This window comes from Peromyscus maniculatus, chromosome 16 (genome assembly GCF_049852395.1).
Source record: "Peromyscus maniculatus bairdii isolate BWxNUB_F1_BW_parent chromosome 16, HU_Pman_BW_mat_3.1, whole genome shotgun sequence".
NCBI lineage: Eukaryota > Metazoa > Chordata > Mammalia > Rodentia > Cricetidae > Peromyscus > Peromyscus maniculatus.
The window spans coordinates 25,875,905-25,886,087 of record NC_134867.1 but is presented as its reverse complement, the minus strand read 5'-3'; the positions used below and the strand labels follow the sequence as shown (position 1 = coordinate 25,886,087).

The 10,183-nt window shown below is 39.9% G+C and overlaps 1 long non-coding RNA gene across 2 annotated transcripts; it reads right to left on the bottom strand.

The window, feature by feature from the left end:
• Positions 1–6,344: 6,344 nt before the first annotated feature.
• LOC143268957 (uncharacterized) lies at positions 6,345–9,436 on the bottom strand. 2 transcript variants are annotated; one of them, XR_013045208.1, is made up of 3 exons: positions 9,287–9,436; positions 8,736–8,996; positions 6,345–8,011 (listed from the first exon to the last, which is right to left on the bottom strand). It is a non-coding gene; the product is annotated as an uncharacterized LOC143268957 (long non-coding RNA). The 2 variants fall into 2 exon arrangements; XR_013045207.1 differs by lacking the exon at positions 6,345–8,011 and having other exon boundaries at positions 8,356–8,996.
• Between the last annotated feature and the right edge of the window lie 747 nt (positions 9,437–10,183).

Genomic DNA, 10,183 nt, shown 5'->3' with positions numbered 1-10,183 from the left:
CAGTCCCATCAATACCAGGTGGCTGGGTGTAACTCTGCAGTGGGAACACAGACCCAGATTTCTTCACCATCCTTCTCACCAACCACACCTCCCCCCTCCACCTCCCCGCTGCCAGTCTCTGCACGCATAAGCTACTCATTTTCGAACAGGTGTTGATTATTTTCTTCCTTCCTGACACAAAATGTACTTTCAGATCCATGTATATTTATAATCCGTGTATGTTCAGGAGCGGGTAAATGTAACTACAGATTGCGTTTGGGAGGATTAACAAAAGATTATGTTTTATTTTCAAAAACACATTTGCTAAGGTTGGTAGCGTCTGCTTTCCTGGATGGTGGGAAAGGGCTCTTATGTGGCCTAAGAGGGAATGTGCTTGGGGACTAAATGCTGGTGAGAACAGAACCTTCAATGGGGACACTCAGGACTCAGAGTACAGAAGGGTGGAAACAGAATGGGATATCTTACGAACACCACCAGCAGTTGATGCCATCCCTCATTTTCAGGAGTACTTGACTCTTTATGATTTTCCTTCGGTTATTGCTTCTGTCATTGTACCTACGAGACAGTTTTTCCAAGCATGGCGGCACGTGAAGTTTACATGTACACTTTCTAATAGGTGCTCTTGACATTTTTTGTTGGACATTCCTGTGCTGCTGTCATTCTTACTTTTAAGAACCCTGCCTTGCCTGACCATGGCAGTGTGGCAATCTTCTTACCCGACAGAGCCGGTAGTCAACCAGACTGTCCCTCACACATTTCTTGTTCAAATATTAGGTACCAAGTTCGTTTGAAATAAAAAGGGAGAGCCACGGTGATATCGCCTATCCCAGCAGTAAGTCTGAAATGTTAAAGTGAGTGCTTCAGAATGATCAAATCATGTGGAAGACTGAGACAGACATGGACTACGTTCTGGTTCATTTATTTGTTTGTATGGTTTGGGTTTTGTTTAGTTTTGAGTTATTTTAGGTTTTGTCTCAAAGGCAGATTCTCTCTCTCTGCAGTCCTGCTTAGAACTCAAGATCCTCCTGACTCTGCCTACTGAATGATAGCATTATAGGTATGTGCAGCCATGCCTAGAATAATGTCCACCTGAACATAGACTTTAGAATCAACAAAGTGACCTTGGATTTGAAATTCACTAAGAAAAGTATGTGAAAAAAAAAGCCATTTAGCATTTCCAATTTTATTTTACTTAACTACAAACTGGCCTTTGCAGATTATTAAACTCCAAAATGAGTTGTCAAGAAATCTACCAAGCACAGAGAAGATAAAGAAATTAAAATAGTGTTACTTATTTATTTGACCCATATATTCACCCTATAACAAAGAAAAAATAAGATTTGTTATTCTTTTTTCTTCTTTCCATACTAGGCACTGGACTCACTTCCTTACAGCCCAACTGAGTTAATTACTCTTACATCACCCTTTTCCCGCACCTTGGATGACTCTGTTTTTTACCTTACCTTGTAAAATTTTGTTTGCATGCTTGCTTTCCTGTTCTAGACTACGATCTTTTGGAGAACAGGGCATATATTGTTAGCATGGCATTTCCAATGACTAATGCTATGCTGGGACATATTTTGATTGTTAATTGAATGTGTCAACTTGCCTCGGCAATGGGGTATGCAGCAATTAGCCATAGTCATTATTCAGGGTGTGTCTGTGCAGATGTTTGGAAATGAGATTGAAATCTGTATCTAGTCTCCAGCTCGCTCAACACAAACCTTGAGACTTCCTCCATGATAATACGAACCAATTCATTACCTAAGATTTTATTTTTAATTTTTCATTATATGTCTATGTGTGTGTTGAGTGTGAGTTTGTTACATGAGTGCTGTGCCTCAGAGGGCCTGAAGAAGGTTTTTCAGGCGCCTATGGAATTGGAGTTGTTAGGGTTTCTGTAGAATGAAGAGTACCTTGGCAGAATGGGCGGGGGAGGGTAAGGAATGCTGTAGAAACCACACCATGCAACATATCACACACAAGAAATTTATTGAGGGGGGACTCAAAAGGCAGCCTCTGAGTGGGGATAAGAGAGAGAGAAGAGAGAGAGAGAGAGAGAGAGAGAGAGAGAGAGAGAGAGAGAGAGAGAGAGAGAGAGAGAGCAGGCTATGATGTTCGGGACTTTTTAAAGGGCACTCATGTCGCATTGGGCATCTGGTGATGACTTCTGGCACTTACTCACTGAAGGTGAGCTGGGAGAGGGGCACCCGATTCCTAACAGGAGTTATGGATGGATGTGAGCTGCCCAGCATGGCTGCTGGGAAAGGAACTTGGGATCTCTGCAAGAGTAGTATGTGTTCTTGACTTCTGAGCCATCTCTCCAGCTCCTAAACCAATGGTTTACAGCAATGTTCTCTCTATAGATAACATTGACTGATATCTTGGAACACTGAGTGAACTTAGCTGATCTTTCCAAATAGAAAACCTTCATAACAACTCTTGGCAGTTTTGCCTTGGTCATTTTGCCTTCTGAAAAACAAAAGATTTCTGACATTTCAGATTTCCCCAAATGAAAATCATCTCAGATCCTGTTATTGAATATACTTAAGTGAGCAAAATCTTTACCTATTTTATATATTATCCAGGTGGGAAAACTCTTATTTGTTTGTTTTGGTTTTGAATTTCCTGCTACACAGCCCTGGCTAGCTTTGAACTCTCTATCCTCTGTCCTTGATCTTCCCATTGCTAAGAATCCATCATGCCCAGCTTTTAAACATTTGCCTGGGAAGAATCAGTTTAAGGTTTTAAACTAAACTTCTCTTTGATCCTGAAATTAATTTCTAATAAATAAATTCAGATCTGGGTTTGACTGGAGGTTGTGGAGAGATAAAAATGTCAAAATTACTTTCTGGATATTAAACAGTTGTAAAAGAGTATGTGACTAAGACACAAATTTTCTTAAAATATACGAGGTTTAAAGAATTAAGGGAAACCTGGTTTGGGTTTGATTGACTGAAAACATTTACAACCCAGTGAACATCCTCTTCTCCATGTCTTCCTTAGGGTTCTCTCTTGCAAATGCTTACCCTCAGTGAACTCAGCATCCAGGAGAGCCAAGTCAGGAATGAGAAAGGAGTTGAATAGAGATTCATTGTTTCTGACACTAGCAAACCATGAAGATCACAATACACCATTCCAGTCTTTTTTCAGAAACTCATTCGCTAAAAAAAAAAAAAAAAAAAAAAATGAGGCTATTTTCAAATGATCTGCAAATCACATTTTTGAAACATTAAACCATTGGTATTTGGGTCTTCATTGCTAAACATATTAGTTCTAGATTTAAGAATTGTCATGCCAGGCAGGATGGCTCTGCAGGTAAAGGCATTTGCCTCCAAGCCAGATGATCTGAGTTCAATTCCCAGAATTTACATGGTGGAAGGAGAGACTCACTCCAAAAGTTGTTCTCTAACTCCACACGCAAATAATTATGTGATCCTTTACTTTTTATAGTGTTAAATAGAACTATGGTTTCTTTGTAAGTGTATATGCTTTCTAGGAGAGAATATATATACATATACAAATTTATATATAATATATATATACACATATTATTAAAGCCCCAGAAAAGTCAATGAATGTATATTCAAACAATCTTCCCAGAGATGGTTCTTGTTTTCATGAAAACTGTGAGCTCTCATATTGATTCTTCTGGTCTTAAGTTTGGAGGCAAGACCACATTGCAAGTATTGAATAAACACTTTTACTCACTCTTTTTATATTTTTTACTTGGACATTGTTCTTGATGAAGCAGTAATTATTGAGTTTGAGGACTGGTATTTTGTTTTATTGTTTTTTATTTTTATTATTTATGTGTATGTTTGTGTGAATGTGTGTTCATAAAGTACATGCAGGTCCCTTTCAAGACCAGAAATGGGCATGGGTTCCCCTGAAGCTGGAGTTACAGGCATTTATGAGCCACTGGACATGGGTTCGAGAATCCCAACACCAGTCCTCACAATAGAATGGCAAGTACGGTGAAACATTGAGCCACCCCTCCAGCCTAAGCTGAGTATCCTGTGTAAGAACTCTGTAATTAGTAAAAATAAAATGTTCGCTAGTCAGCTGTAAGCTGGTGAAAGGTCACAAACAGGCAACTGCAGAAGATCCCAGGGTATGCATGACCAGGCAAGCTCACCACCAGACAGACCACTATGGTCTGTTCTGCACAGACATCCAATCGTTAGCTGAGTCAATAACTGGAGCTCCCAAAGCTGCTTCCCCAACACAAATGATGACTTTTAATAGGCTTGTCCTGATTCTTTAGTAAAGGGGGGGGAGGGAATCAGCGGATGGGGATTGCAATGTTACCATGCGTCGTGGTCAGTAGGAAACAATGACTGAGCACTTAACATGTGACGGGGATATACACTAGGCTGGTGGACACAAAATATAAGTACTTGTACATATCTGTCCAAAACTTGGAGTTTGGTAGACAATAATGAGTAGTCTCCTTCTCCACATATGTGTATGTGTTTCTTTACACGTTTACGGTGGTACACATACACAGAGAGACACACACACACACACAAAGGTGTGCATATAATGACCCCTGCTAATAACTCAGAAAATGAAAGAAGCATAGAAGAAATACTCGGATGCTTATAAAAAAAAGCAATGACTATCTCAGAGTCTTTGAGAATGACCTGTCTCCTTTCTGTCAGGGTAGATACAGAAGATAAACAAAGGATATGAGGAGGAAGAGAGGTAGGAGGAAGCATCATACATTTTTTTGTTGATGCTGTGATTTAAGTGATCAGAGTCCCAGATGAGGTAGCAATGATGAGGATGAACACAGAAAGTCAGAAACTTTGGAGACTAAATTGCTGTGCTCTTACTACCCCTCCCTGCAAGCTCTCCCTGACAGCCCGTCGATGGAAATGCTCCTCTAGTGTCAAGTCAAGGGTTACACTTTTCCCAAAACACAGCACAGACCAACATTTTAATAAAATGAAGTACAAAAAAAAAAAAATAGGAAAATGAAATAAACAAACATTCTCAAAATAAAGTTAATTTTTATTACAAAATCTATCAAACATGCAATTCTATTTTTAATTAATAGAATAAATCAAATGTGGATTAAAAAACAAACACGCACACAAAAAAGTGAGGCCAGTGCAGTAGCTCAGTTAGTAAAGGTGTTGGCCACACAAGTATGAGGATCTGAGCCCCACACCCAGACCTCATGAAAAAAACAAACAACATGGCAGGGACACTTGTAATCTCAGTGCTGGTAAGACAGACACAGGAGGATGCCCAGGACTTGCTGGTCAGCCAGCCATGCTTACTCAGTGAACACCACTCACTCCAGTGAGAGACCCTGTCTCAAAAATAAAGCACACAGCTCCTGAGGAATGACAGACAAAGGTTTTCCTCTGAACTCTACAGACATACATATGAACACACACACACACACACATGCATACATATGCACAACTATAAATGCTGTTCATTACAAAGTGTGCATGGCATGACACAATATGGAGAATTACTAGTTTATGTCTAACATTTTGTTCATTCACCATTCTGACTAGGCAAATGTCTCTCATGAAGTAGTCACTCTCAGAAATAAAAACATATTCCTATACTTTAAATAAATCATATGCATGAATACTTAGGGTTATTTAAAAAAAAAAAAAACATTGTGTCTGGGTGTTTCGTCGGCAAGTATGTCTGCGCACCACATGCATGCAGTGCCTGTGGAGGACAAAAGAGGGCATTGGATCCCATGGAACTGGAGTTACAGACAGTTGTAAGCTGCCATGTGGATACTGTGAAAAGATCCTGGGTCCTTTAGAAGGTCAGTGCTCTTAACTCCTAAGCCATCTCTCTAGACCTCAATACTTAGTTTTCTAATGACAAATGAGCTTGATTTTTGCTTGTTAGCTTATCTATTAAAGATTGTATTGATGGCAGCTGTACTAGTAGCCAAGAATAATGTGTCGGGTAGGGTGGGGTTGGGGGTTCAGACAGGGTTTTTCTGGGTAACAGCTCTGGCTATCCTGGAACTCAATTTGTTGGTCTGGCAGGCCGCGAACTCACAGAGCCTCTGCCTCCCTTCCAAGTACTGAAAGTGCTTGTGTATGCCGCCGCCACCACCACACGTCGAAGAAAATGTATTTGTAACTATTGCTTTGTTTTAATTATATTTATAATAAACAGCATCTCAGATATTTGAAAAAAATCCACTGGACCCATATATAAATTTTCAGGCTTGCTGATTCAGAAATGAAACAAAAGATATTGCATTTTTAAAGTTCATAATTATTCCCAAAGCAATTCTGATACTTTTTCCAGTAAAGCAACAGTTGAATATGTGGCTTTTAAAGTTCATTGTGCTTGTGTATGTTTGGGGGACTAAACCCAGGACCCTGAGCATGCTATTTTTTCTTACCAGTGATCTACCATTGAGCTATATCCCCAACCCTATGTTATCTTTCCCTAAGGAAATGGGTGTACGGATGTATTCTGCTGTGTATAGGATTTCCATATGACCCACACTAGCAGTGACCTGAGGATAACAATCTAGGCTATGGTCTCTGCTATACACTTGAACACTGCAGCATGGCCAAATTGCTCTAGACATGTCTACACGCCTACTGTCGGTATGTGTTTTTCTCTCTCAAACAAATTGCAGATCGCACCATTCCAGATCACAACTTCAATAGTCCTGATAGAAAGACTGGCCTCACCCTACCCCTTGTCATCTCTGCTTCAGCTTCCTGTAGTTTTTGTTTTGTTTTTAACAGTCCTTATTATATTTGTCATATGACAACTAACATTCATTCAAGTAAGTCTTTGCCCCTAAAATGTATTTCCATTGGAGTGAACAGAGTGTTTTCCTTTCTGACTACCTGAGCAATGTTGTATGTGCGCAGTGGCATTTCATTTGAGACCTGATTCCTGGTGACTCGGTAGTGATAAAGCCATGTAGCTAACTCCCAGTGCCCCCACAGCTTCTCTTCTCACTGTCCGCTACCGAAAATAATCCAAACATTGTGTTCCGTTCAGCTGCAACAATTGTCCATTGGTAGTTAATGCTTAAAATCACTGAGCTGGCTAAAAGAGCACAAGACAGATAGATACCTGAAGACAGCTAGGATGTAGAAAGCCTGGAGGAAGAGGAATCAATCAAGAGATCAAACGCAGCTGAGTATGCAGGATCTACAAGCAATAGGTAGAGGGGAAGGAGCCGGAGGGAACCAGATTCAAAGCCAAGACTTGAAAGTTTCAAGGAAAGAGCAATAAGCAGTTTCAAATGTTTCGAAAACTCATCAAACCGGGACTCTCTACTTGAAAAGTTGATTTTAACTCTTAGTCCTTGACTGACAGACTCCACAGGAGCGGACTACAGCAGAAGGTAAGCACAAGAAGACACAGGGATGGGTTTCCGGTACACTGTTGAGTGGCGCCTTCAGGAGTTAATGGATGACCGTGATTTAAGTTTGGCTGTGTAACAGAGGAGGAAAAAGGAAGACAGAAGAGCTTACAGAACAGCAGCGCGGCAGCTGCTTGTGTTTTTCTTTTCCTCGTGGACGGTCTTGCTTACATGTTGAAAGGGCGCTTGAAAGAGACGGCAATACGTAAAGCAAGACCTGGAAGCAGAAAGCAAATGCCCACTAAGAATAGGAATGGAGACACGGGTGGGATGATGCTGGAGCACGGTCCTGAGTTTGCCAGGAGAGGTGTGCCGAGGTGGCAGGGCGGGGCAAGCATCCCACCCTAAATGGTGGAGGCAGAGAGGAAGGTTCGGAATACACCGTCTGACGGACTGGAGGGAAGGAAGCATTTCTTTGGAAAGTTAGAGTACTTGCTACCTCCTTTTAACTCGCTGCAGTTTTCTGGCCTTTAAAAGGATGCAAAATGACCACAGTTGATTACTCACTTTTGATTAGGATCTCAAGAGGACAATTCACAAGGTGCATATTTACTCTCTCATTGTCTTCCTTGGGATTTCCTGAGCTTTCTGTTCCCACCAAAGGCAGTTATTAGTATTGTGTTTGCTGTATACCTTTCCAAAAGACAGAAAGTCAGACACTTGAAAACTTCATGGTCATAGCAGAGTCAATACCACGAAATCATAACTTTCAACATTACCATCAGACAATTTTATTTATTTTCTTTTTTTCCTTTCTTTAAATCATTGTTTTTATGGTTTTTTTTTTTAGGTTTAAAGTTTTATTTATGTAAGGTAAATGTACACAAAAACTTTGTACTTGATCAAAAAGTAATTTCTACGTACTACATAAAATTCTAAGTTCTTTTTATCTTAGATCTAAAGGGAACTCAAATAACCACACAAAATCATTTTACTTAATAACTATCACAAGATGATGCACTGCCTTTTTTTTTAAAAAAGCTGATTTGTGTATTAAGCTTTCTGGAAGCTATTCTAAGATTTTTATCAATGTCTAATACTTCACAGAAGATATTATATTGGGTCACTTATGAAATATGTAAAACACAAAAGAGAAAAGGCTTAACATTTTTAGTATTTTCTTCATCGACGCAGCATGCATAGTTTTCACCCTGGTGTGTCTCCAAGGAGAGGCACTGTGTCCTTAGGTGGCGCTCAGCATCCTGTTTACAGCCCCCATCCTTGTAAACCTGGAAGCGAGTACTTCCCACATCACAGCGGCAGGCTCGTGTGAGTGGATAACATCCTGTGTAAAAAGCATTTGAGTTTCTAAGATCATAACACCATGTTCTATGAACTCGTGGGAGAATTTTCTCACCGGAGCTGAAACAATTGGCCATCACACGTTTTTGAAGTTCAGAAGAGTCCTTTTGGGTTTCAAAGATTTCTCACTACAGGAACAAAATAGGCTAGAATTTTCACACAACCATTTGAGTGCCCGTTGTTGGATGTGGGCAAACACACTTGTCATAAATCAGCATCTTTGTGCTTTTAATAACCTTAGCTGGAGGTCAGAGGTGATGGTCTAATTTGGTTGGTCTTCAATTCTTCACACCAAGCAAGGAAATGCTATGTTCATCTAGGGTGAGAACAAGAAAGAATATGAACACAAATATCCTTGGAAATACTTAGCTAACACAAATTTTGGAATATACCTCCTCAAATAACTTTGCTTTATGCTGAATATCATCAGATGCTCTTCCTTCACCCCACTATTGGGACAAGTTGTCCCAACACCATGATTTGTCAGATAGAGCCAAACTTTAACTCTTTCAGTATGTTTTAAATTATTTACACAGAAGTTCATGCTCCTTAAAACAAGAAACTTAATGAGATCATAACTCTGAGAGCAAAAGCTTCTTTACTTACACATTTTTCCCTCAGTCTCTGCAAAGTCCAGTGGCAACTTGTTCTCTCTCAATACTGGGTCCTGGGGACAAGAAACCACAGACCTGCAAGGAGAGGAAATCAGTCATAGTTACTCTAAAATTAAAGTACCTATTCCTGCCGTACAGTTTATCAGATGGTTGGGCCGGATGTTTGAAAACTCTGTCTAAACATAGTGTATTCCCTAAAGGAATGTTAGCAACCAAACACCAGCTTCTAGTGACAACATCCTAAATTTTATTAACATAGGAAGACAAAGGAGTAAACAGACAGAGTGCTTGTCAGCATATGTATTTCCTGGGAGAGCTAAGCCCCTGGAAGAATATGATTTATGATCTTTACTGTAGATTATTAATGAATAGCCATAATAGAGATCTAACTTAGTCATAAAATCTTGAAAGTGAGGAATAATGCCCTTCCAACTGTGACTATGAAAGCAATTGTTCCCCTCCCTCTTGATAAAGATTAGTTATCAGTGAACAAAAACTCATGAACTAGAGCAAATACATTTTAGAATTAGTTCCCCGTTCCTTCAGAAGTCTGCCTCCATTGCCTCTTACACATATTTGTGGCTTGGTTTCTCAGTGAAGACCAGCTTTCAGTGATGGAAACTTATCTCAGCCACGATGTTTATTTTTTCAAGGTTGTTTTCATGCTGTCAGTTGAAAAGGAATCCACTTTTCTAGATTGGAGATTTTGCCTTTGGGGTTGTAAGAGCTTCACTCCCTGCCCACTCTACTTTGTAAGTTGCTTATACTTTCCGGCTCTTCCTGAACGAAAAATAATGATTTGACTGACATTTGTCCTCAGCATGTGACCAACCAAAGCTTCTTTTGAAAAATCTCAAAATAACACAGGAAATACTGAAGAGCTAATGGC